General features: G+C 40.4%; 1 pseudogene; it reads right to left on the bottom strand.

Moving 5' to 3' along the window:
• Positions 1–736: 736 nt before the first annotated feature.
• On the bottom strand, positions 737–26,724 carry LOC100672791 (next to BRCA1 gene 1 protein-like; annotated as a pseudogene).
• Between the last annotated feature and the right edge of the window lie 897 nt (positions 26,725–27,621).

Here is a 27,621-nt window from a genome sequence, read left to right as displayed (position 1 = left end):
AGGAGCCTGCCTTTCATTCATGTTTCTATTTCCCTCTATTCTGCTATGAAATAAGATCTGCCCTGGTGGCCTAGTGGTTAAGTGCTAGGCTGCTAGCCAACGCGTTGGCAGTTTGAATCCACCAGGTGCTCCTTGGAAACCCCATGGGGCAGTTCTACTCTGTCCTGTAGGGTCACTATGAATCGGACTCGACGACACAGGGATCTTTTTTTTTTCTGACATTAAAAAAAGGTAATTGTTAAATTTACTTTTCCTTCAAGTAAGAGGGAGCCCTGGTGGCATAGTGGGGTTAAGACTATGGCTGCTAACCAAAAGTTCTGGCAGTTCGAATCCACTAGTCGCTCCTTGGAATCCCTATGGGACAGTTCTACTTTGCCCTATAGAGTCACTGAGTGGAAATCGACTTGACTGTGATGGGTTTGGTGTTTTGTTTTTTTTTTTTTTTCCGAAGTAATAGAAGGGTTCTTTTCTTCCCCTATAGGATTAGCAAAATATATCACACTACCTACTTAACAATTTTTTTTTCCCCTTAAAGAAAAGAAAAATGTGTGCAAAATTACTGCAGTAGACAAAGCTCAATAGGTGCTGGTGGGTTAATTATTTGGCACGCTCCTCCCTCCTTTCGTTGAAATGTGGAGACCTAGAAAGTGGGTCTTTCAATTACTAAGTCTTGCAGGAAAATGACTTTTTCCTTGAGATAGGAAGGGTAACAATGTTTCTGTCATGCTCTGGGTGTCATTTCAATCCACATGGCTATGAGGCTTGGAGTAGTGTTAGATAAATTATAAGAATAATTATCAAAAACAACTGATAGCCTTTCTTCCAATGTTCATTTTTCACTTAAAAATTGACAACAGATATCCCCATAAAAACATCTACATTAACGAAATACTCAGGTTCAACACAAGCAGAAAGAAAACTGGGTCTATAGGAGGTTCAACTTGTACTCTTCAATATACTAAAACGGAGAATGAAGTTTTATCTAGATCACCTGAAAGACTGCCTGCCCACTATTCATCCAGTGTCTAAAGTGAAAATTGAAGTTCTGGTCTTTAATTAGCTCCAACATATACCGTATGTCTTGATAATTCAATGATGGGCCATATAAATATTCATCAGATTAAAAAAGGAACAAAGGCTTCTACCGCACACCCCAATGACAGAATAAAGATCATCTCTGAGCAGTAGGCAGTTATTTAATACAAGGAAACTCTTCAGTAGCAGTGGCTGGACCAGTCATTGTTGACCTGACGGAGTTCTTTCACAGCCTGTAGGATGTTGTAATTGTGTTTCTTCAGCAGCCTTAGGTTCAGCTGCCTTTTATAGAATCTCATGTCAACGAGATGGGCTATCAAGGCTGCTGCCTGGTCTTCAGAAGCTACCGGCTGTGTATAGACAAAAAAGTGGGACATTTTCTGTATAATTTCAGTTATCTTGTAAATTTTTTAAAGTTAACAAAAAATTGTTTACCTTGTAAAGCATAGCATACTCATCTTCCTAGATTTATTCAAAATACTAGGTAATGAGATACAAGGGTGTAGTGTACTCACCTACCTTGTACTGATGGGGCTTCTGAGGGGTAAGGAGGATTGGGAAGGCCCTGCTATAGATTAGGTATGTTTGTGCTAGAAGGAGAAAGGAAACCAGGGGACTGATGAATTGTCCTTAGAACTAGGAAGAGGACACTTCAGAGGGGACCTTCAGAAAGAAGCCCTCTTTGGCCAGATGAAATTAAGCCCTGGAAACCTGTTGAAGATAAACCCTTATTTATGAAAATGGAGATACAAAATACCTATTTTGCCGGGTCATTGAGAGAATTGTAATGAGAAAGTCTTTAAGCGTGTTGAGCATAGTCTCTGGCATCTCCTTCTACACCGAATTCCATTGTTCCCTTCTTCGCTCTTATTTCAGAATAGATTATCCATCCTCCTTTCCAGATTAATCCTTCCACTATAACTTTGCTTTGTATCTCATTACTTCTCCCCATCTCAGAAATCTTTTTCCATTAAAATTCTCTCTCTAATCTTCATGTTTAACCTCTTGTTCTTTTCCTTTCAAGAAAACAGCTCAAGTCTCACCCATCTTTAAATATGTCTCCGTCTGTCTTATGTATCCTTGCTTCCCTCTGTCTTTTTCCATTTTTGCCCAGCTAACATACAAGGAGCTTGATGATCTGTCTCCTGCCTACATATCTGATCTTTTCCTATTCCTCTTCTTGGAACAAATGGTCCTGTTGCCCAAATTCACCTTGCTCTCTTATACTTCCAAGACTTTTCTGTCTACAATGCCCTTCTTTCCCTTTTTCATGGTCACCGCTTGCTTTGTCCTTCAGGACTCAGTTCAGTACCATTTAACAAGAAGCCTTCCATGGCCCTACCAGCCTAGGTGCAGTGCTCCATTTGTCTCACAGCACCAGCACAAGATCTTACCCTGTACTGTAAGTGTCTCTTTACCTGTCATTTCCCAGGCTTTGGGTAGTGTCTTAGTTATCTAGTGCTGCTATAACAGAAATACCACAAATGGATTGCTTTAACAAATAGAAATTTACTCTGTCACAGTTTAGGAGGCTAGAAGTCCGAATTCAGGGTGCCAGCTCTATGGGAAGGCTTTCTCTCTCTCTCGGCTCTGGTGGAAGGTGCTTGTCTTGTTTCAACATCAGTTGCCTGGACATTCCTTGGAAATCTCCATGGGTCTTGGCATCAATCTTCCCCTGGGTCTAGGAGCTTCTTAGCACAGGGACCCCAGGTCCAAAGGACACACTCTGCTCCTGGCTCTTCTTTTTTGGTGGTAATGAGGTCCCTCTTTTCTCTGCTCACTTCTCTCTTAAATCTCAAAAGAGTTTTACTCAAGATACAACATAATCCTATAGATTGTGCCCTACCTGATTAACATAACTGTCTCTAATCCTATCTCATTAACATCATAGAGGTTAGGATTACAATGCATAGAATTATCAAATCACAAAATGGAAGACAACTACACAACACTGGGAATCATGGCCTAGCCAAATTGATACACATTTGGGGGGTATAAAATTCAATCTATGACATTCTACCCTTTGGCCCTCAAAAATCCATATCCTTAAAACATGCAAAACACAATCACCCCATCATATCATCCCAAAAGTTTTAAATCAACTCCAAGTCCAAATTCCATTCTGGGGCAAAATTCCTGTTCATCTGTGAAATCTAGAATACAAGTTACCTGCTGCCAAAGTACGATGGTAGAACTGACACAAAGTAAACATTTCCATTACAAATGGGACAAATTGGAGGGAAAGAAAGGATAATAGGTACCGACCAAGTCAACAGAACCCATTACATTAGCTCTCAAGTCTTGAAAATATTCCTATGTTCTTTGAGACCGTTTAGGCAATGACCTTGCCCTCCAGACTTTGGGTGTTGGTCACACACTCTGGATTCTGGGTGGCAGACCATTGGCCCTGGACTTCAGCTGTACCTTCCAGGCCCACTGGAACAACAACTCTGCCCCCTTGGCTTTGGGTGGCCTTGTTTCCCTAGTCCATCTGAGTGGCAACCCCACCCACTCAGCCTGGCAGGCCTTGTTTTCCTGCCCCTTGGGTATGGCAGGACCTCCTGCCCGCAAGAGGAAGAGTCAGGAATGGATCACATCCTTAGGACCTGGGGTCCCTGAGCTGAGAAACTCCAAGACCCAGAGGAGGATTGATGACAAGGCCCTGCCCCCAGAGCCGAGAGAGAGAGAAAGACTTCCCCTGGAGCTGGTGCCATGAATTCAGACTTCTAGCCTTCTAAACTGTGAAAGAATAAATTTCTATTTGTTAAAAACCTCCACTTGTGGTATTTCTGTTATAGCAGCACTAGATAAATAAGACAGGTAGGAACTGGTGTATTATTCATCTCACAGCCCCAGATATAGTAGGTTCTCAACAAACATTAGGTCTTTTTCCTTCCTTCCCTTCAAAGTGGTGGAGTTATGCACTAACCACAGACTACATCTAAAGCCCTTGCTCTTTCTACAATGCCATGCTACTCTCTAACCCTGAGGCCATTGTTTTCATTTGTGGTCAGGTTTGGTTTAGGAAAATAAAATATACAGTGATCTATGCAGTGACTGGTGGCCCAGCAAACAGGACCTTGTATGCAGAGGCAGCAACAGACAAAGCCCCCTCATTAGTCCTCCAGCAATGCTGCTCCCATGGTGGTGCCTGTGGAGGAAAACCAAATTATCCCCCTAAAAAAAAAAAAAAAAAAACCATGACCTTCCTACAAGGTAATCTGAGCTCTAATTGAATCCTTGAAAGAAAAAGACATTTCCTTAAGAGAAAAAATCAGATATAAAAAGAGAACATGATTGATTGTTTTATCAGTTTTATAGCTACAAATCTTGGTTTAATATACGGCAAGGTCTACTGCTACAAGAGATGGGCACTGTAGAAAATACACCACTCTGGAGAGCGTGTCAGCTTTTAATTCTAGCTGAAAAATAGCATGGTCAAGGGCACACACTGGTGTACTAACTACTTCTGCTTGGTTGTCATCTCAGAGGAAACACCTAGAGGAAATGTGATTTTCTGGATTCTGTAGGGAAGATCCCATCTTGACCCTGCTCTGAGGTGACTGGGAACAGAGAAGCATGTGTGTTTAAGAAAAAGTCATTAAGATGCACACTGGGCTTGACTTTCCTTCCTTCTCGGGCACCAAGTGTGAAGTAGATACAAGACTCTCAGGGTACTCCTTTCCGGTCTGGAATGGGAGCACTCTTAATAAGCATCAGCTGTGACCGTTTGCTCAGTGTTGTTCTAAAGTTTAGCAGGAATCAGAACGAGAATGAATGACAGCTCTCCTTCCTGGTCTCATAGGATCTTTAGGCAGAAAGAACAGTAGGATATCCATCTGTTTCTGAAGAAGAGACTGCACAAGGTTCAGTTATCTTGAGTGGTCATAGCTCTTCTGTCTGCGGTTTACAAGTCCTGATGAGCCTCTGAGGTCTAAAAGCAAAAGAGCTATTGGTTAGGTGCAGCATCCCTAAGCGCCAAGTGTTCCCTAACTCGCAGCAAAGTTATTTTCAAGGCAACTGATTAAAGCATTCAAAGCTATTTTTCTTTTTTAAAGTATTTGGAAAACTTTGTGGGGGGCTGGTTTAAGTAAGCAATGAGAAATTGTTTGGAATATAATGTAAGGCAAAACTTATTGAATCACAAAAATAAATTCTACAATCCTAGCATACCTATTTATTAGTTCATAGGGATTTGTATCCAGAAGTCTGCAAGGAAGACCAGTTCATACAACTATTATTCAAATTTATACACCAACAACTAAGGGCGAAAGATGAAGAAATTGAAAATATTTACCACCTTCTACAGTCTGAAGTTGATCGGACGTGCAATCAGGATGCATTGATAATTACTGGTGATTGGAATGTGAAAGGTGGAAAGAAAAAAGAAGTATTGGTAGTTGGAAAATACGCCCTTGGTGATTAAAACAATCCCAGAGATCCCATAACAGAATTTTGCAAGACCAACAATGTCTTCCTTGTGGATACCTTTTTTCAACAACATGAATGGTGACTATACACATGAACCTTGCCGTATGGAATACATAGGAATCTAATTGACTACATCTGTGGAAAGAGACGATGGAAAAGTTCAATATCATCAGCCTGAACAAGGCCAGGGGCTGACTGCAGATTGTACCATCAATTACTCATATGTAAGTTCAAGTTGAAACTGAAGAAAATTAGAACAAGTCCACAAAAGCCAAAGTATGACCCAGATTATATCCCACCTGAATTTAGAGACCATCTCAAGAGTAGATTTGACACATTGAACACTAATGACTAAAGACTAGGCAAGTTGTGGAATGACATCAAGGATATCATACATAAAGAAAGCGAGAGGTCATTAAAAAAGCAGGAAAGAAAAAAAGACAAAAATGAATGTTAGAAGAGACTCTGAAACTTGCTCTTGAACATCCAGGAGCTAAAGAAAATGGAAGAAATGGTGAAGTAAAAGAGCTGAACACAAGATTTCAAAGGGTGACTTGAGAAGACAAAGCAAAGTATTATAATGACATGTGCAAAGACCTGGAGTAGAAAGCCAAAAGGAAAGAACATGTTTGGCAATACTCAGGCTGAAAGAACCAAAGAAAAAATTCAAGCCTCAAGTTGCAATAGTGACGGATTCTATGGGGGAAATATTATATGACACAAGAAGCATCAAAAATGGAAGGAATAGACAGAGTCACTATACCAAAAAGAATTGGTTGATGTTCAGCCATATCAGGAGGTAGCATATGATCAGGAACCTATGGTACTGAAGGAAAATGTTCAAGCTGCCCTGAAGACATTGGAGAAAAACAAGGCTCCAGGAATTGACAGAATACCAATTGAGATGTTTCAACAAACAGATGCAGTGCTGTAAGTGCTCAGTCGTCTATGGCAACAAATTTGGAAAACAGCTACCTGGCCAACTGACTGGAAGACATCCATATTTATGCCTGTTCCAAAGAAAGGTGATCCAACAAATTGTGGAAATTATCAAACAATATCATTAATATCACACTCAAGTAAAATTTTGCTGAAGATCATTCAACAGTGGCTACAGCAGTATGACAGGGAACTGTCGAAAATTCAAGCTGGATTCAGAAGACAAAGTGGAATGAGGGATATCATTCTTGATGCCAGATGGATCCTGGCTGAAAGCAGAGAATATCAGAAGGATGTTTACCTGTGTTTTACTGGCTGTGCTAAAGCATTCGACTGTGTGGATCATAGCAAATTATGGGTAACCTTGCGAAGATTGGGAATTCCAGAACACTTAACTCTGCTCACGAGGAACCTGTACATAGATGCAGAGGCAGTCGTTCAAACAGAATAAGGGGATACTGAGTGGTTAAAGTCAGGTAAGGTGTGTGTCAGGTTGTATCCTCTCATCATACTTACCCAATCTGTATAATGAGCAAATAATCCAAGAAGCTGGACTATATGGAAAAGGATGGGTCATCAGGATTGGAGGAAGAGTCATTAACAACTTGCATTATACTGATGACATAACTTTGCTTGATGAAAGTGAAGAGAACTTGAAGCACTTACTGATGAATTTCAAAGACCAAAACCTTCATTATGGATTACACCTCACCATAAAGCAAACAAAAATCCTCATAACTGGAGCAATAAAGCGATAAAGGGAGAAGACTGAAGTTCTCAAGGATTGCATTTTACTAGGATCCACAATCAATACCCATGGAAGCAGCAGTCAAGAAATCAAATGACACATCGCACTGGACAAATCTACTGCAAAAGACCTCTTTAAAGTGTTAAGAATCAAAGATGTTACCTTGAAAACTAAGGTGGGCCTGACTCAAGCCATGATATTTTCAGTCACCTAATATTCATGTGAAAGCTGGACAATGAATAAGGAAGACCAAAGAAAAATTGAGGTGTTGGAGAAGAATATTGAATATACCATGGACCGCCAAAAGAACCAACAAATCTGTCTTGGAAGAAGTACAGCCAGAATGCTCCTTAGAAGCAAGAATGGTGAGACTTTGTCTCACATACTTTAGACATATTATCAGGAGGGACCAGTTCCTGGAGAAGGACATCGTGCTTGGTAAATTTGAGGGTCAGCAGAAAAAAGGAAGACCCTCAACAAGAAGAATTGACGCAGTGGCTGCAACAATGGGCTCAAGCATAACGATTGTGAGAATCGTACAGACCAGGCAGTATTTCATTCTGTTGTACATATGGTCACTATGAGCCAGAACAGACTCAGTGGCACATAACAACAGCAAAGACTTTTCAGTTTTATTGTTTTATTTTTTATTGTACTTTAGCTGAAGGTTTAGAGAACTAGTTTCTCGTCAAACATTTAGTACATACACTGTTCTGTGACATTGGTTAACAATCCCACGACATGTCAACACTCTCCCTTCTCAACCCTGGTTTCCCTATTACCAGCTTTCCTGTTCCCTCCTGCCTTCTAGTCCCTGCCCCAGGGCTGGTGTGCCCCTTTAGTCCTGTTTTGTTCCATGGGTCTGTTCGATCTTTGGCTGAAGGGTGAACCTCAGGAGTGACCTCATTACTGAGCCAAAAGGGTGTCCGGGGGCCATACTCTCAGAGTTTCTCCAGTCTGTCAGGCCAGCAAGTCTGGTCTTTCTTTTTGAGTTAGAATGTTGTTCTACATTTTTCTCCAGCTTTGTCTGGGACCCTGTATCATGATCCCTGTCAGAACAGTCAGTGGTGGTAGACAGGCACCATCTAGTTGTACTGGACTTAGTCTGGTAGAGGCCGTGGTACATGTGGTCCATTAGTCCTTTGGACTAATCTTTCACTTGTATCTTTAGTTTTTCTTCATTTTTCCTTGCTCCTGAAGGGGTAAGACTGGTGGAGTATCCTAGGTGGCTGCTCACCGAAGTCAATTTGAGAACATATTCTTTATGAACTTTGTTATGCCAATTGAGCTAGGTATTCCCCAAGATCATGATCCCCACAGCCCTCAGCCCAGCAATTCGGCCCCTCAGGGAGTTTGGGTGTATCTATGGAGTTGCCATGGCCTTGCCTTTTACAGGTTGTGCTGGCTTCTCCAGTATTGTGTACTGTCTTACCCTTCACCAAAGTTTCCACTTATCTATTGTCTATTGTGTTTTTCCATACCCACCCCACTCCTCCCTCGTAACCATCAAAGATAGTTTCTTTTTGTATGTAAACCTTTTCATGAGTATTTATAATAGTGGTCTCAGACAATATTTGTCCTTTTGTGATTGACTTATTTCACTCAGCAAAATGCCCTCCAGATTCATCCATGTTATGAGATGCTTCACAGATTCATTGTTGTTCCTTATCATTGCTTAATACTCCATTGTGTGTATGCACCAAGTTTGTTTATCCATTCATCTGTTAATGCGCATCTAGGTTGTTTCCATCTTTTTTGCAATTGTGAACAATGCTACAATGAACATGGGTGTGCATATGTCTATCCATGTGACAATTCTTATTTCTCTAGGCTATATTCCTAGGAGTGGGATTGCTGGATCATTTGGTATTTCTATTTCTAGCTTTCTAAGGAAGCGCCATACTGTTTTCCAAAATGACTGTATAATTTTGCATTCCCACCATCAGTGCATGAGAGTTTCGATCTCCCCACAGCTTCTCCAACATTTGTTATTTCCTCTTTTATTGATTCGTGCCAGTATGCCAGGGGAGATGGTATCTCGTTGTGGTTTTGATTTGCATTTTTTTTTTTTTTTTAATGCCTAGAGATCCTGAGCATTTCTTCATGTGTTTGTTGGGTGCTTTAATGTCTTCTTTGGTGAAGTGTCCATTTCCTTTGCCCATTTTTTGATTGGATTATTTGTCTTTTTGTTGTAGAGGTGTTGGATTTTCTTGTAGATTTTAGAGATTAGACCTTTGTCTGATTTGTAGTAGCCAAAATTTTTTCCCAGTCTGTAGGTTCTGTTTTTACTTGTTTGGTGAAGTCTTTTGATGAGCATAAGTGTTTAATTTTTAGAAGATCCCAGTTATCTAGCTTATCATCTGGAGCTTGTATGTTTTTGGTTGTGGTTTGTATCTTGTCAATGCCGTATATTAGGGCCTCTGGCATTGATCCTATTTTTTCTTCTATAAACTTGTAGTTTTTGGCTTAATGTTTAGGTCTTTGATCATTTTGAGTTAGTTTTTGTATATGGTGTGAGGTATGGTCCTGTTTCATTTTTTTGCAGATGGATATCCAGTTTTGCCAGCACCATTTATTAAAAAGACTGTCTTTTCCCCATTTGATGGACTTCGAGCCCTTGTTGAAGATTAGGTGACCATAGGTAGATGGATTTACATCTGGGTTCTCCATTCTGTTCCGTTGGTAATGTATCTGTGATTGTACCAGTACCAGGCTGTTTTGACGACCGTAGCTGTATAGCAGGTTCTGAGATCGGGTGGTGTGAGTGCTTCTGCTTTATTCTTCTTCAGTGGTGCTTTACTTATCTGGGGCTTCTTCCCTTTCCATATAAAGTCAATGATAAGTTTTTCTATCTCTTTAAAGAATGTTGTTGGTATTTGGATTGGTATTGCATTGTATTTGTAAATTCCTTTGGGTAGAATTGTCATTTTCACAATGTTGAGTCTACCTATCCATGAGCATCGTATGTTTTTCCATTTATGTAGATCTCTTTCAGTTTCTTGCAGTAGCGTTTTGTAGTTTTTTTGTGTGTAGGTCTTTTACATCCCTGGTTAGATTTATTCTGAAGTATTTCATTTTTTTAGGGGCTATTATAAATGGAGTTGTTTTCCTGATTTTGTTTTCATCGTTCTCTTTATTGTTATACAGGAATCCAACTTACTTTTATATGCTTACCTTGCTCTGCTGAATCTTTCTATTAGTCCAGTAGTTTTCTTGTGGAGTCTTTTGGGTTTTCTATGTATAGTATCATATCATCTGCAGATAGGGACAGTTTTACTCCTTCATTACCAATTTGGATGCCCTTTATTTCTTTTTCTTGCCTTACTGCTCTAGCTAGTATTTCCAGCACAGTGTTAAATAGGAGTGGTGGTAAAGGCCATCCTTGTCTTGTTCCTGTTCTCAGGGGGAATGTTTTCAGCCTCTCTCCATTGAGAATGATTTTGGGCGTTGGTTTTGCATAGATGCCCGTTATTGTGTTGAGAAAATTCCCTTCTACACTTTTTTATTGAGAGTTTTTTTTTATCAGGAATGGTTGTTGGACTTTGTCAAATGCCTTTTCTGCATTGATTGAGATGATCGTGTGATTCTTTTTTTATTTATGTGGTAGATTATGCTCATTGATTTTTTAATGTTTAGCCATTCTTGCATACCTAGTATGAATCCTACTTGATCATGGTGTATTATTCTTTTGATATGATGCTGAATTCTATTGGCTAGAATTTTGTTGAGAATTTTTGCATCTATATTCATGAGAGATATGGTCTGTAATTTTCTTTTTTTGTGGAGTCTTTGCCTGGTTTTGGCATCAGGGTTAAGCTGGCTTCATAGAATGAGTTCGGCAGTATCACTTCCTTTTCTGTTCTGAAATAGTTTGGGTAGCACTGGTGTAAGGTCTTCTCTGAATGTTGGGTAGAGTTCTCCGGTGAAGCCATCTGGGCCATGGCTTTTCTCTGTTGGGAGTTTTTTAAATTACTTTTTCAATCTCTTCTCTTGTTATGGGTCTTTTCAGATTTTCAGCATCACTTTGGGTTATTTTAGGTAGGTAGTGTGTTTCTACAAGTCAGAATCGACTCGATGGCACTAGGTTTGGTTGGGTTTGGAGTGTGTTTCTAGAAATTTGTCCATTTCCTTTAGGTTTTCAAATTTATTGGGGTATAGTTTTCATAATACTCTGTTAAGGTCCTTTTTATTTCATTTGGTTCTGCTGTAATGTCCCCCATTTCATTTCTTATTTGGATTATTTACATCCTCTCCTGTTTTTCTTCTGTCAGCTTGGCCAGTGGTGTGTCGATTTTGTTGATCCTTTCAAAGAACCAACTTTTGGTTTTGTCGATTCTTTCTATTGTTTTTCTATCCTCGATTTCATTTATTTCTACTTGATCTTTATTATTTCCTTACTTCTGGTGGCTGTGGGCTTCTTTTGCTGTTCTCTTTCTATTTGTTCAAGTTGTATAGTGAATGTTTTGATTTTGTTCCTTCTTTTTTGATGTGTGCATCTATTGCTATAACTTGACCTCGAGCACTGCCTTTGCTGTGTCCCAATGGTTTTGGTATGATGTGTTTTCATTCTCATTTGATTCTAGGAATTTTTTTATTCCATCTCTGATCTTTTGTTACCCAGCGTTTTTTAAGCAGGGTGTTATTCAGTTTCCATGTAATTGATTTTTTTTTTTTTCCTTACTCTTCCTGTTAATTTCTACCTTGATAGCATTGTGGTCAGGGAATATACTTTGTAGTATCTCAATGTTTGGGATTTTGTTGAGGGTTGCTCTCTTTCCTAAGATGTGGCCTCTTCTGGAGAACATTTCATATGAGTTGGAAAAGAATGTGTACTTTGCAGCTGTTGGGTGGAGTGTCTGTTAGGTCAAGTTTGTTGATTGTGCTCTCTAGCTTTTCTGCATCTTTGTTGAGTTTCTTCTAGATTTTCTGTCCTTTACCAAGAATGGTATGTTGAAAAAAAATGTAAAGCCTCCTACTATTATCATGGAACTGTCAATTTCTCTTTTCAGTGCTGTTAGAGTTTTTTTTTTTTTTTTTTTTTTACATATTTTGGAGCCCTGTCATTGGGAGCACAGATGTTTATTATGGTTAACTCTTCATGATGGATTGTCCCTTTAATCATTATATAGTGTCCTTCTTTGTCTTTTATGGTGAATTTTGTTTCAAAGTCTATTTTACCTGAGATTGGTACTGCTATTCCTGCTCTTTTTTGGTAGTTGTTTCCTTGATATATTTTTTCCCGTTCTTTGATTTTTAATAAATTTATGTCTTTGTTTCTAAGGCGTGTCTCTTGTAGATAGCATATTAATGGATCCTGTTTTTTTGTTTGTTTGTTTTTTTAATCCATTCTGTCACTCTGTGTCTCTTTATGGGTGTATTTAGGCCATTTACATTCAGTGTAATTATTGATAGGTGTGAGTTTATTGCCGTCATTTTGTAGTGCTTTTTTTGTGGTGCTAGCATTTTCTTTGTTCGTTTTACTCTCGTGTGCTGAGTTCCTTTTGTTTGTGGTTTCTTTTGGTTTTGTAGATTTTGTTTTTATTGAGACTGTGTTTTACTTCATTCCAATGAGTAGGTTTGTTCATGGTCTTTGTGGTTGCCTTGAAATTTACCCTTATCTTCCTAGTTTTGAGCCATTCTATTATTACTTGGTATCTCCTTGCCTTCCTCTCAGTTAGAAACTTCTATACCTACACCATTTATTCCCTCTTTTATTGTTCTTACGTTGTTGTCATTTACAAATTAAACTTTCTGGTTGCCTGTTGCAATTCTTTTGGTTTTGAATAGTCCTTGAGAGTTCATTTCCTATGTTGTATCTGCCTGGTACAATCTTGCATCGTAGATTCAGGTTCCAGTCTGATGTTTGTTCTCAGACCAAAGGGCTCCCTTTAATAATTCTTGTAGGTTTGGTTTGGTTTTTACATATTCCTTTAATTTCTGTTTATCTGGAAATGTCTTAATTTCACTATCGCACCTGAACAAAAGCTTTGCAGGATATATTATTCATGGTTGGCAATGTTTTTCTTTCAAGGTTTTATATATATCATTCCATTGCCTTTTTGCCTGCATGTTTTCTGCCAAATAATCAGAGATTAGTCTTATAGTTTTTCCTCTGTATGTGACCTTTTGTTTTTTTCAAGCTGCTCACAGGATTTTTTTCTGTGTTTTGTTTTAGTGAGTGTGATTATGACATGTCTTGGTGCTTTTCTTTTGGGATCTATCTTATATGGGGTTCATTGAGCTCCTTGGATGGTCAGCTTTTCATCATTCATGGTATTAGGGAAGTTTTCTGTCAGCAGTTCTTCAATGATCCTCTCTGTGTTTTCTGTTTTCTCTCCCTGTTCTGGAACTCTGATCACTCATAAATTTTTGCTTTTTATTGTATCTCACCTAATTCTCAGGATTTCCTCATTTTTCTTCATTCTTTTTTCGGATTTTTCCTCAGAGTTGTATCCAAGTATTTGTCTTTAGTTTCACTGGTCCTGTCTTCCATTATTTCAAACCTGCTCCTCAGCCCTTCTATGACACTATCCATTTCTGAAATACTGTTGTTTATCTTTTGGATTTCTAATTGTTTTTGTATGATTTCTAGTTGTGAATTCATTTTGGCATTTTATTCCTCTATTATTTTCCTAAATTCTTCCATTGTTTTTGTCTGTATTTTCCATAAATTTGTCTGCCTTTTCCATAAATTTGTCTATTTTTTCCTCATTTTTGTCTGCTTTTTGCTTCAACTCTTGGATAACTCTGAATATTAGAGATTTGAATTCCCTGTCAGGTAGTTCTAGTGCCTTTTCTTCCACTGGAAAGTCATCTGGTGTTTTATTTTGGATGCCTTCTGGACACGTTCTGTCTTTTTTTATGTGTTTTGATATTTTCTACTGTCTTCAGGACATTCAGTAGTTATTTTCTTCATTTCTTGATTGTAGATTTGTTTTTTTCCTCCTGGTTTTTTGTTTTATTTGGTTATGTCTGAGCAGGCAGGTTGTGAATTCTTTGTTGTTTGCTTGTCTGTAGTCGTGATACTTTTCACCTCCTTGTCCAATGTGTGGGGCCAGTCATTCAACTATGGTGCAGCAGGGCAGGTCCAGCACACGGTACAGGTAGGCAGGAAAAGGGGGGAGGCTGTGATGTATTGAGCAAGTATGGGTATGAGAAAGAGGAGAGAGAAACAGGAGCCAAAAACAAACAAAGGGAAAACGCACACACACAAGGAGTGCAAAAGGAGCTTGCCATTGGAGTGGAGAGATAAGAACCTGAGAAATGGAGAGAAGCAAAAAGGAAAAAAGAGGGGGAGGGAAGAAAATAAAAACTAGATAAAAGTTTGGAAAAAAGAAGAAGAAAAGAAAAGCCCCCAGGGGTCCCACCAGTGTGGCTGCAAAGACCAAGGATGTCTCCCAGGTTGTACAGTATAGCCTGGCTAGAGGAGGTATAGATGTCACACAGCACCAGGTATTCAGGAGACAGGAAAAGAAGGTAAGTATAGACAGACAAGACTCAGAAATGATGAAAGACAGAAAAGGAAAAAGAGAGAAGGAAAAAACAGAAAATAAATGCCCCCAGGGATCCCACATACGCAGCTGTGTAGATTGGGGGAGTGGCTCCTAAGCCAGGCAGTGCAGCCCAGCTAGAAGGGGCTCCCAAGTGTGAAAAGAGAAAGAAAACAAACAACAAAACAAAACAAGGAAAAAAAAAGCCCCAGGGATCCCACCAGCGTGGTGTTGCGGGGCCAGGGGATTGGATCCCCAGCTGAGCGGGTCTTTACAGCTTTCAAGAAGAAGCACATATGGCACACAGAGCCAGGTGTTTGAGAGAAAGGAGGGGGAGGTGGTGGGAGGCACAGTAGAAACCAAAAGAGGCGGAAAGAAGCAACCCCAGCTCGGGGACCCGGCCAGCATGGAGAGGGCTAATCCAAGCTGCCCAGGTTGGAAACAGTTGCCTCCTGGCCAAGAGACCGTGGCTGGTGGGAAGCAAAGGAGGCCAAAGGGCGGGTGGGGGAGAGGGGAGGGAAGAAGGATGAGGGCTAGGAAAGCATATATTGCTGGTTACCAGGTGCTCTGCTTCAAGCTGGGAACTTTGTGAAGCTGCTTTCCTGTTCTCCCTGTCTGCCAATCTGCAATGTGGGTGAGGCAAATCCAAGCAACACAGATGCTGCACTTCCCAGCCGGCCAAGCCACTGCAGCCAGCCAAGAAGCTCAGAGATAGAGCAGTGGGGAGAGGATGGGAGTGGAAAAGCATGTATCGCTGGTTACCGGGTGTCCTGTCTCCTGCTGGAAGCTCCATGAAACTGCTTTCACGTGCTCCCTGTCAGCTCCAGACAGGAGTCCAAGATGGTAAATCCATGTTGTATTAGCTGATAAGGAACCTCGGCATGTATTTCTCCTCGCTCTCACTCTGTCAGTTTCTTATTCCATTTGGTGTTTGACTGAGTTCTTTCTCTCTTCGTTTGAGACTTTGAGTTCCAGGAATCACGCCTGTCTGTTTTATTTAGTTTTTTGGGTCTTTGCTGTGGAGACCGGTGTGGTGCATCTGTCTATGGCACCATGTTACCCAGAAGCCTCGGTTTTATTTTTGGAGGGAAAGAGTGGGAATTGACTTTGAAGATCTACTCACAACAACTTCATGGTGCCATTCTCCTTGTTTTTCAGATGAAGAAACAGACCTACAGGTATTATATACCCACTGAACTGCTGCAAAGTTACATGGTGAGGAAAGTTGGAGCTGGGGCTGGAACCTAGACTTATCTGGTTCCAAGGCCTGCATTCTTCCCACTATAGTACAATGCCTACCTCTATGATGTCTCATTTAATAAATATTAAGCTACCCAAACCAGTGCCATCGAGTCGATTCCAACCCATAGTGACCCTATAGGACAGAGTAGAACTGCCCCATAGAGTTTCCAAGAGCACCTGGTGGATTCAAACTGCTGACCGTTGTTTGGTTAGCAGCCATAGTACTTAACTACTACTCTACCAGGGTTTCCTGCAAATATTAAGCTAAGCTAGAGAATAGAAATAAGAATATGAGGGAGGAGCACAGAATGAGTGAAAGGGCAAGTTCCTAAAAATTGCCAATAATCACAAAGACAGAGAGCCTATGTAATACCTGGTTTCTATTTGCAAGGAGCAGGAAAAAAAAGACAAAGCTCAGGCTGGTCCTCCTCTGATCTGATCAGGAACTGAAGAAACTTCTGGGATGGTAACTGGTAAATCCACTCCTGGGGAACCATGATGCTGTACACAAGGAAGGCTCCTTCTAGAAAGACACAATATTGAAAGTTGAAATGGTAGCAATGGTAATGGTAGAGAACAGTAGACACAGCATAAAACCAAAAGACCAAACCCATTGTCATGGAGTTGATTCCGACTCATAGCGACCCTATAGGACAGAGTAGAACTGCCCCATAGGATTTCCAAGGAGTGCCTGGTGGATTCAAACTGCCAGCCTTTGGTTAGCAGCTGTAGCTCTTAACCACTACGCCACCAGGGTTTCCAAACACAGCATGGCAGTGCCAAATTCTGTACACACACTTCACATTTCTGATCCAGATCACACGTCTGAATTTAGGGATCAGGTGAGAAGGGCTTCATTGTACTCCTTTTCTTCTTTGGCCAGAGCCAACCTAGAAAGATCACCTTCAGACTGTCCACTTATTCTGTACTTAGTGGGGCGGATAAAGCTAAACGTCTAGCTCACTAGGAGAATTGTTTAAACTATAGTCAAGGCTCTAGCATCTTCCACACTGTAAGAGCAACCATGCAGATAGAGCCAGTAGAGAATTCAAAATAATTGGTTTAATTTCACAGTACTTTCCCCCTCCCCCACCATAAAAAAAAAAAAAATTTTTTTTTTTTAATGGCTTTAAATTCCTAATTATGCTTAGGAATTTTGGGGACTAATATAAGAGTGCATTTTCATTGCCTTTGGTCATGAACCAATAGAATAAGGAGGGGAGGTACATGGATTTTTGTGTTTAAAAACTGCCTCTAAACAATCAAAACATAAGTAGATTATACTCAGATAATTAAGGTTGACTACAACTACTATTTCTTTAGATACAGAATCCACAAATGCCGGGAAGTACAACTTTCATTCATCTAAATTCAGACTTTACTAAGGGAAATAGTCTCTCCCCATGCCAAAGAAGAAACAAGTTTTGAGATCAAGTTGATTCCTCTCACTCTTTATTCTACCTCTGAAGAACACCCCCGCTGAGGGGGATGTGGATGGTACATGGGCAACAGAGGTGGAGGTCACACCACCTCTGGAGTTAGGGGCACTGCTTCCAGAGTCTGTGAGGTCATGACGTTGTCATCGATGCTGTGCCCCTGTGACTGGTTTTTCCTTCCAGGGAGTCTCTCCCTGGCCTGGGCTGGTTCCTGTCCAGCCTTAACCCCAGGCTCGCCTTCAGCCCCTAACCCAAGGCCTGACAGAAAGAGGGTAGATGGAGTCCCCCAAGGGTGGCTGGTATCAAAGCACACCTAGGCAGAATGATGATGTAGTCCTTTGAGGAAGCGGAGGACTGATTCTGAACTTCCTCTTTAAGCTCCTCCTCCTCCTTCTTCACAAATTCTTCAGCCATTCAGACTATCTCCTCTCTCTCATCATTAAGTGGTCCCTCTCCTTCAGATGAAGAAGATTTCACTATAGGAGAAAAGCAACCAATTTTAAGGTATAAGCTAAAATCAGCCTCTGGTGCTACCCTTAGATGGTAAACCTTGTGGGTCATGGGCTAGAATTATGAATGTCAGAGAAAACGGAAGGACCCAAAGAAGGGCTGCTGCTGGAACCATGGCCATATTCTAAGTCTGAAGCCCACACAAACTGGATAGATCCAAAGTTCACATAAACAAGGTAGGCAGAAACATTCAGGCTTCAGAGAAGTACTATGAATCTTAAAATGAGGAAGGCTCATCCTTTTTCCTCTTCCTATGATGATTAACGTATTGAGACAGGGTTCAAAACAAACTGATAAGCTAGCTAATGGTGCTATAAGATAAAAGCAAGTGTTAGGTGATGAGTACCGTATGCATACTTCCCCCTCTTCTTGACAAAATAATGCATGTTCATGGTAGAAACTTGGCAAAATATGGATGAGGGGGAAAAAAAAAAGCACCCATAGCCTCACCAAAAAATAACTACTGTGAACATTTTGGTCTCAACTCTTCCAGACTTTTTGTTATGCATTTGTACACATGTATATTTTAAACAAAAATGTGACAAATCATATTTGAAGGTACAGAAAAATTTCATTATAGTAAACTCAGAGATTTCCCATATTATTTTGATGCACTAGAATTTGAATTTTTAGATAGTTCTTGAAAAACATAGTATTGGATCTACCTGATATCTAGAAGTTTTTGATATAATGGAATATATACAGCAGAATTTAACCTTGAGAAATTCAGTTTGGTACTCCTGTCTCTACCCACTGTTTCCTGGACTATCACCCTAGGAGAAAGCAGACAACTCAGCCGCCAGTGGGGACCTCTGTTGAGGCACTCAGCCAGTTTACAGGAAGACACCTCACTGCAGAATCCAGGCAGCATGGGCTGCTTTTCCTCTGTGGACGGCAGCTGAAATTCTGCCCCTGAGAATGTGCAGAGAGGAGGTAACTGAGGCTTCTTTGTTCCTAAAGCTATAATTAGTCAGGCAGCTTATGGAAAGTATGAGGAAACAAACGTGACCAGAATTTCTAACAAAAATCACCCTACCTTCATTCTCAGGGAAGAGCACATCTCACTAATTATGTTTGCCAATCACCATTCAGGTGCCACCCTACTAGATGGGGGGAATGTAAGGACATTCACTTTGCAGGGACTTTTGTCGCCAAGGTGGGTTGTGATCAGAGGCAACAACCGAGGTAAAGGATCAGATCACAGTCTCACACACAATCCGGGTCCCACTCAGGTTGTCTTCTGCTTCTTCCACTGAAGCAGTGTTCTCAGCTTTACTCTTCACTGAGACTGTGGAATCTGAAAGAGTTGAGACCCTTGTCTGTGCTCCATATTTAAAATGTTGAGGTGCCTTTGCCATGGTTAGTCATTACCCATGGTTAGTCATTACCCATGCCAAGGAATAATTGTTATCTGTGCCATCTAAAGGTGAGGTGGCTTCAAAAAAATGAGATGCTGCAGAAAACCCATTCATGGCAAGGTCAGATTAGTAGTGGGTAGGTATAAAAATAAGGTATGGCATGGAAAAGGAAAATGCAAATGCCTTACAAATATTTAACTCCTTACCTTACCAGAAAGTTCTTTAAATCCCAACTATCACTTTCTTCCTGTATCTGTCCTTAGCCTGGGTTCTCTATTAAAGGACTGTCATGTGGCAAAGGAGACATGCAGGAAGTCATATCTGAAGAATGAAGACAGGAGAACCATCAACCAAGAAAAAATATCACATCATCCCAGTCAGTGTCCAGAAACAGCAGCTTACAGGCTTCTTGCCTCCTGCAGGGCTAAAGTAAACCCAGGTAGCTTCAAAGCCTATTGTAAGGAATTCCTCCAGGCCATGAGGTGTGCAACTATCTCAGATGGACCAATTAATCAATGTAGGAAGGATCATAAAGAGTCATCTGGCCTGGAAGGTCATAGCCAAGTCATAGAACCACGAATGTAAAGGAACAAAGGGACACAAAACCTCTAGAGAAAAATGGAAAAGAAGGTTCCTTTATAGTGGGGAAGCCTCACACAAACTTGTATCATTGCCTCTGACAGACAATGGGGAAAGAAGGAAACTGGACCCATGGGTACAGTTTTAATATCACATTTTGGGAGAATAAAACGCTAACCACTAGAGTCCATGCTGCAGTACTTTTGGGTCTAATAAGAAAATAGACAAGATGAACATAGTAATGTTCTTACCCACAGCGGTATTATGGGGCACTCTCTCCAACTCTTGGACAAAGTTTATATCCAACAGCTCAGAGGACAACAGGTCCTGGAAAAAAAGACGGGCAACATCAGGCTGCTGGCAGTGTACACTGAGACCACGTTCTGTCTCAACAGGACTTGCAGGCCATTGAGCTCCACACCATCCAGATCCAGTGTTCAAATTCATGTCTCACATCAGCCAAGTGAAAAGGAGAAGAGTTAAATGGGAACTAAATGTTCAAATGACCAAATTGCTGGAAATAGAGGAAATGTAGTAGGTATGAAGGTGAACCAGATGAAATGCAGAGGCAATTAAAGGGAAGTTGTGGGGAAGTGCAGGAGTGAGGTCACAATTTAAAAAGGAAATATTTAGTTTAGAAATTGTTTCCATGGGTGAGCTCCCCTGCCACAAATGCATCTGATTGGATCCAGGGGGGCATAATCTTGACCATCCTGGGCACCACCTATGGCTACCATCTTCTCATCAATGTGGTAAAACACTTTGTCCAGTGCTCTCTGTCCCTTGCCCCTCAAAGTGTTGAAGCTTCCACCTGGGCAGTCAGAAGGTCCACGATGGGATATAGACCTCCCTCTCGATGGCACCATTCTTTATCTTCTGAGGGACGCAGGTTCCTGTTCCTTCTGTCTGCTTAGTCGCTTCACGAAACTGAATTTCTTCTTTGGCCAGAAGAAAAGTTTCTATAGAGATAAACCATCTGGACAGATTTCAGGCCCTCAGTGGGCTGATGGACTCCCATAAAAACAACAACATTGGCGTGATGAACTTCACAGACACAATTCCCACATGGTCAGGAGGGAACCAAGATATCCTTCTTTTCTGTTGAAGCCAAAGTTAGGTTTCACCACATGAACTTGAGCTGAAAAGGACAGTGACGAGAGAAAGAAATTGTGTTAGCTGAGCACTCAGCCACTTCAAATCACATCATCTTCGTGTTTTGTGGGAAAGAATACTGTCTTAGGCAGGGTTCTCTAGAGATGTAAAGCCAATAAAGTGTATTAATATATAGAGAGACAGATTTATATCAAGGAAATGGCTCATGCAGTTGTAAAGACTGGAACGTCCCAAGTCCATGGGTCAGGTTAGAGGCTTCTCATGATTCACATAGCCATAGGGGCTGGTGAACCCAAGATTGGCAGGTCAGAGAGCAGAGCTCTTGCTCACAAACTGCAAAGATTGACGAATCCCAAGATTGTCAGGCAAGCTGGTAGCTCAGGTCCCAAAAAACCAGAGGTCAAATGAACAGGGGCCAGTTGCAGGATACAGAGCGAGCAAAAGTCAATGGCCTTGCCAGAATGTCCACTTATATTTGAAGCAGGCCACACGTCTGAGGGAAACTAACCTTCTAACTGATTGGCTACTAACAGCAGCTCCCATCATGGAGGTGATCATATTATATCAAATGTCATCATGGAAGTGATCACAACATCATATGACTGTCAAACTACATCATATGACTGTCAAACTACATCATAACTGCCAAACTACTGAGCATCGTGGCCCACCTAAGTTAACACACAACCTTAACTATAACAAATACTTTTGTGTCTTGTGGTGCAGTGAATTATTTAATATGTTCCTTTGAGCTGTAGTCTTTATGACTCTCACACAATGATTAGTGTTTTTTTTATGCAAATAAAGTGCTTGTGGCCCACCAAGGGGATTGGGCAGCTTGCTGCTAATGCAAATAGGATGTATGGAACCTGTGATGCTTAAGGTTATATATCAAATGGCTGGCCCATGATTTTCAGTGGTTTGGCAGTTATATAATGATATAATTTGGCAGTTATGTAATCATGTAGTCATCCTCCATTTTATGCTCTGATATAATTGTTCTCCATTTTGTGATCTAATGTAATTATCCTCCATTTTGTGATGTGTTGTAAATCCTAGCCCCTATGCCTGTGATAATGATCCCATTTGGGAGTTGTCTATTATGTTAAAAGGCAGGATTAGGATGGGATGTATCTTAAGTCACCATCTTACTAGAGGGTATGAGTCAAGCCACCACCCTTACTCCAGTCAGCACCCTTAACATTCTTATTCAAGTCACACCCTTGCACTGCCTTGCTCAAGTAAGGAGAGTTTCCTTGAGGGTGTCATCTGCATCCAATATATATATGAATGCTCTGGCAAAGTTCTCTCCTGCACTCTGGATCCTGCATCTGACTTACCATCACCTGACCTCTGGTTCTTAGAACTTGAGCCAGCAAACTATTGCCTGACCTGACTGACCAGCTTCCATAGTCTTGTTGAGACAGGCAAGAGATCGGACTGGCTATAATTAAATAAGCTCTGATTCAGTATTCTTGGAATTTAAACCTAAGTGCAGACCACTATATAACTTTTACTGCTGGCACTCGAGGACTTCTTGTGACTAACAAACTAGGAGCTAAGACAAGATAAGGGGCCATATTTCCTCTCCCTACATGCTTGATCACCTATAAATTACTGATAACCCTCCGGAGTTGTTTTTCAAGTCCCTCACCAGGTGCAGAGCATGTGCAGTAAAAATCAAGGTAACCTATGAATGACCTTCCACATGAGATAATCATGAACAAAGATCCCTTGCTGGGATTCGAACCATGATCCAGAGACATCACGCATGCACAACGTCCCAGAATAAGTCCTGTTCCTCATCCTAGCACCCTTTGTGACAGACTCCATCTTAATTCCAGCAACCTCTGCGAGGAAATCCATCTTGAATTCCAACTGTGCACGCATTTGATTTTCATAACCCGTCCCCTTCTCCTAGAAATCTCCACCCATCTAATGAATGAAGAAAACCTTTTATAGACCCTAGGAAATCCTTTGTTAATGAGAGACTGGAGGCTAGTGTAGGTGGAAACCCCTCTCTGTCTCTCCCTCAGGAGTCTTTTTATTTTCTTTCTGTCACTAATAAACCTTTGTTTATGTGGAATCTCTGAGCCTCTCCTGGTCATTCTTGGTCGGAAGAAGGTAAGAACCTAGGCAGGGCTTAGTCCCAAACTGGGAGCCCTGCCCTGTAACAGAATTTGGCAACCACAGCAGGACAGATTTTTTTTCCTCAGACCTGGATCTGGGGGCAGATAAGGAGACCTACTAAACCCTGACAGATGGACAAGCAGCTGCCAGGACACCATTTGTCCTGTGTCCCTCCCTCTGGTGAGTAGATCTCCATGCCTGCTCCTCTCATCTGGGTTTCCATAAGAACAAAGGATGTTTCTCTCTTTCTTGACCTGACTGTTTGTTTTTCCTGAGCCTGAGAGACTCAGCGTTTACAGTGAGGGGCTTGGCCCCATGGTCTGGTAAACCTGGTAAATCAGGCATGCTTAATAGATACTCTTCCCATATTGAGTTGAAAAGCCTCCTGCCCAGACCCGCATAATCTGGGAGTCTCAAGGGTGGAGTGATTCCCCTTGATTGAGACTTGGCATCTGTGGTGAGAGGGTCACCCCAAGATGCGTTAGACTTGGTGTAGTCTGCGGTGAGGGGGGTCACCCCAAGATCTGTTAGACCTCATATAGTCTGCAGAACTGGTAATTGACTCTCCTCTGTATCTCATTTTCCTCTCCATTTTATTTTCCTTTTGATTAAGTGCCGGCTGCTGGGTGATAGCCCTGGAGTTTTGCCCAGTTAATGCGTTCCTACCAGTTCAGTACCGTTATTGCATTTATGATCACAAAGAGGGACTCTTGGTGACTCTAGAGTTTGGGCAGATGTAATAACAGCCATCAATTTTGTGTGTCTGGACGTTGTCCATCTCTGGCTCGTGCACCCTGGTTCTGGGGAATGGATGTAGATACCTCTATCTGTTTAGACTGGGAGGTTGAAATGCTCCCATGTGGTATTGGGGATAGGAGGTATCTAGAGGATTGAAGTGGAGATTCAGATATTCCTAATAATGTGTTGGACCTCACTAAAATCATCCTCGTTCCCCCTTTCCCTTTCTGGCTTGTGTGGTCCGAGTGCTCTCTGTTTGTCTGTTTGTCCTATGTGTGAATTTTATGTGTGACCAGGGCTGCCTGGGAGGTTGAAACTGCAAAGTTGTCTCTGTCGTCTATGTCTGTGTCTTATGTGCCATTTATGTGTGATGCATAGAAATTAATTGGTGAAAAGAAATTCAGGTTAAATTAGAATATACTTACAGAGACTCCTGAGAACTTATTGATTGGGCTGAAGAAAGAGATGTAAAGGGAGAGCAAATTTTCAATCTAGACTGAGATTTGAATCACAATACAGAGAACACTCTGGTCAGAGGGTTAAGATTTTAAAAAGAGGTTCTCTTCCAGAGCTGAGAAAACTCTTGGTTGCAGCATGGAGACACATTCCTATGGACTAAGAGAAAAAAGCTAGTGGTGTTAACTACCCCAAAAAATAAAAAGCTAGGTTCTTGGAAACAGTTAATTAGACAGAATCAGAAATCAGGAGAACATACTAGGAGATTCACCACTAGGGTGGATTCTTAAACATTGACAATTCTTTTCTTATGATCAATTAAAGAAAAAGAAAACTTCAAAAAAAGAAAATTATAGGGTTAAAAATCCCTTGGCTAATGAGACTGGCCTGCCAGGTTTACTCTAACTGAGATAAGGAAAAAGATTTACAGACCAAAATGTCAGGCAGCCTTCCTAACTGCTGCTTTGCAGGCTAAAGACCATCCCCCAAGAAAGCAAAGAAAAGGAGGGAGACCAAGGCCACAGAAGCAGAGAAAGCCCCTCACCCATTTGGAAAGAGACCAGTGTACCTGGTGTAAAGAATAAAAGATAATTTTGTCTTAAAATAAAAATAACAGTTCCAGAACAGTAAAGGGGAAAGAAATTAGTTATCTTTTGCCTCTTAAAAACATCTAGGTTGACTTAGACATATGTAAATGATTAGAATGACCTAATCTTATTTTCTATCGAGAGTTAAAAGGTAGGTAGGGTGGAGCAAGATCAGGGCTTCTTAGCCCCCAGCCCTAGTCTCCAGGGTCCTATAGCTCCAGGGAACCTTTTGAAAGACTCTTCAACTACACTACGTGGAGACCCTTTTAAAACAAAAGATAATTGCTGTTTTACTATGGTTATCAGAAATTGGGTAGACCCAAATCATTAAAAAAAAAAAAATTACTTGATGGTCAAAAGTTTTATTTGTCTGTTTAATGGTTTAATTTAGGAGATTTTACTGAGTTAAAAAATTAATCTCTTCTGCTTCAAAGACAAAGGTTCAGACTGTCATTAGAATAAGATTCCTGAGTCAGAAACCAAGCCACATGGCTTTAGGGAAAAAGAAAAAGCTAAGGTTTTTATTTTAAGATCTTTGGTTAAATAACTAAAGTATTGTTTCTTGATAATTTATGATAAACTTCTGACAAGTTTGAAAGCCACAAAAATTTTTTTATAAAGAAAAAGTGCTAAAAAAGGTTTATTTAACATGATATAAATTACATGGAACATGTTAAAATCAAGAGAAATGCCTAATTCTCTTCAGGTTAAAATTTATGTGTTAGTGTTTCCTCTTGTGTTTTTGCCTAATAGTAGACAGCAAATGATTGCTAATTTGGTTGAAACTTTATTTTTTGGAATCTAACAACATCAAAGCCAATGGATTAATTAAAGAATTACTACTCAGGTATTTAGAGACTTGATAATCTTGGAATGTTCTTGATATATCCTGACTATATGGCATTATGGAAACCCTGGTTGCATAGTGGTTAAAAGCTACAGCTGCTAACCAAAAGGTCTACAGTTCAAATCCACCAGGCGCCCCTTGAAAACCATATGGGGCAGTTCTACTGTCTCCTATAGGGTCACTAGGCGTTGGAATTGACTCGATGGCAATGGGTTTTGGTATATGGCATTATGTCTCAAGATTATTATGTGTTACATTTGAAGTTCTTTAAAAATCTGGTTAATGGTTATTACTGAAAATATTTTTATCTGAAGTTTTTTTAACTGATTTTATTTGGCCTTTGTATTGTGCTTGTAATTGATTTCTATCAGGTCTTTCACCATTAAGAATTATGTTTATAAATTAATCATGCTCATATTAAGTTTTGTCATCTACAGATAAGTTTTTACTTTGCTGATTTTCTGAAAACATTTGACCAGAATATCTCAACAAAACGGATGGACTATATTGGATTTATGAAAGGGACTGTGACTAGACTCAATCAAAATTTCCTGAACTCTCATACAGATGCTGGTGGGTTCACAGACTGTGGCTGATCCAGTATCACATGGAACAGAAGTTAACTACACAAGACTGAGTAAATGAAATGGTACTATGGGATTTATGTGAGAATATTGCTGATGTTTTAAGGTCTTTCTTTCTGGAAATAAGAAATGCTTTAAGCTCCTACTTTCTAGAAATAAGAAACCATATTCCTCTTTTCTCCTAAATTATCTAACCAGTGAATTTAGATATTGTAACTCTTGAATTAAAAGTTCCTGTTGATAAAGTTATAAATATTATAACCAGAAAAGTGTCTGAAATTTGAGCTATGATTTTACAAATTAGAATAACCTTAGATTTCCTATTAGTTCTCTCAGAACAGTTTTGTGCCTTAATCCCAATTACCATTTATTGCGCATTTTTTATCAAAAGATTCTATAACAAGATCATAATCCGAAGGAGGGAACCATAAAAGAGTTGTAATTCTCCTGAAATTCAGATTTCTGGCTTTCATAGAGATTGGGACAACCTACACAGGCCATCGCCTTTGGGTGTCCTTTTGAACCTTGAGCTTTGAAGAAAAACTGTTTCCTGAAGCCACTTTAAGATAAACAGTTGTCCAGATAAATTAACAAGACAGCTTTGCTCTGAGCATTGTGTTTTTTGGAAGAATTCAGTCTGTTTTGAGAAACTGACTCCAAAGAGTAGACTGAGTTATGTTTAGGGTAAATCAGTAATCGGTTTAGTCAGTCTTCAAGACAGTGTTGTATAAAATACCTGTCTAATGTTTGTAATCAAACTCTCACCCTCTTGCTATACAGAAAATTGTGTATCTTAAAGAAATCAGGTTCTCAGAGGAGATTAACCTTATGGCTCAGACTCCATTTTGTCTGAGATTCCACTTCTGCTTCTCAGTAAGTGATCCACGACAGTTAATAAGTAAACCAAGGAAGGGCAGCTTGCCCTCAGGGAGAACACGTAATATGTTCTGGATGGATTAACTGGAGACTTCCAACAGAAGCCCATCCTGTATTATATTGCTAATCAGGAATTCTCTAATGCAAATTTGGTTGTCACATGTAAGTTTTTCTGTTTTCTCCAGACAAAATTCGTGTGTTTGTTTAGATGATCCCTTTCCACCTGAATTTACGTGGACAATTTCTTGTTTAGATTCCTGATAAATGTGTAGACAGTACACGTTGAGAACTTTAGGATTAACCCTAGATATTCATAATAAATACTAGAAAGGTAATGTTAAATTTGTTGGTGTTGTTGTTAGGTGCCGTCAAGTCGGTTCCGACTCATAGCGACCCTATGCACAACACAACGAAACCCTGCCCGGTCCTGTGCCATCCTTACAATCATTGTCATGCCTGAGCCCATTGCTGTAGCCACTGTGTCAACCCACCTCGTTGAGGGTCTTCCTCTTTTTCACTGAC

This window comes from Loxodonta africana, chromosome 8 (genome assembly GCF_030014295.1).
Source record: "Loxodonta africana isolate mLoxAfr1 chromosome 8, mLoxAfr1.hap2, whole genome shotgun sequence".
Taxonomy (NCBI): domain Eukaryota; kingdom Metazoa; phylum Chordata; class Mammalia; order Proboscidea; family Elephantidae; genus Loxodonta; species Loxodonta africana.
This window is presented reverse-complemented; position numbering and strand designations above follow the sequence as displayed.